The sequence below is a fragment of the Meleagris gallopavo genome, chromosome 4 (genome assembly GCF_000146605.3).
Source record: "Meleagris gallopavo isolate NT-WF06-2002-E0010 breed Aviagen turkey brand Nicholas breeding stock chromosome 4, Turkey_5.1, whole genome shotgun sequence".
In the NCBI taxonomy this organism is placed as follows: Eukaryota; Metazoa; Chordata; class Aves; order Galliformes; family Phasianidae; genus Meleagris; species Meleagris gallopavo.
The window spans coordinates 14848588-14849706 of NC_015014.2; positions in this window are offsets into that span (position 1 = coordinate 14848588).

Below are 1119 nucleotides of genomic sequence, written 5' to 3' on the forward strand. Positions count from 1 at the left end.
AACAGGCATTTCATTTATACCCTGCATGTCTCAGGAGCAGAGGAGGAAAATAACCTGTTATAGAGGAGCCAACATCAGAGAATAAGAAAGAGCCTCAAATACTCATTAAAAGCACTATGAAATCACCATTAACTGGAAATATCTTTCCCATTTGGTAGCATCGATATTATTAAGTCATTGGGTCTGCATTGCTTTCCTGAAAGAAATTTAGGGTAACGTATGTATGTGTGAAATTGAGTTTTTTGTTAGTTACCATGGGCATATACCTGCATATTTTAACGACATAAGTTTATCAAGGGTTCGATTGATAAGAAATAACAGCTATTGACCATGTATGTCATTGTCTTAGCCATGCTCAGGAAAGCTGCATTAGAAATGTTGTAGAGGCTATTATTTTTTCAACAGTGACTTCTATGAACTTTTTCAGTTACACACATAAAATATGCAATGCAATCTCCCTTCTTCTAGTTCTAAGCCATTCCCCTTGTCCTGACACTATTAGACTCTGTGAAGAGTCAATCCCTCTCTCACTTATACACTCTCTTTAAGTACTGGAAGGCCATAGTGAGGCCTAGAGCCTTCTCAAAGCTGAACAAGACCAACTCCCTCAATCTATCTTCATAGTAAAGATGCTCTGATCGTTTTCGTGGCCCTTCTCTTTGATCTGCTCCAACAGTTCTGCATCCTTGTTGTGCTGGGAGACCCACGTTGGGATGAAGTACTCCAGATGGAGCCTCACTTTTTTTTTTTCCCCCAGGAGCAAAATCTACTCCCTTGAGGCTTTACGTATTTCAAGTGCTACTGGTAGGTTCAGTCATCTTTAATTTCAGTAATGCCATCTGCCTTTAGCGCATCCTATTGGCTACTGAGGACCACTGAGCGAACCAGAAAGAGCTATATGGATAGTATTGAAGAAATCTCAAAGTGGGCCTGCGTGTGAATTTTTTTTTTCTTAATGAGGAAAAGAGAGATGGTGACTGGCCACGTGTTAGGAAATACAGATTTATTATTTCTCTTTTCCCCAGAACAGTGGCAAAATATTTTGGGGAATAAAGTTATATTTAACATTCCTTTACCTCCTACTACCATATAAGGTTATTCTCCCTCTTTTTCTTTTTC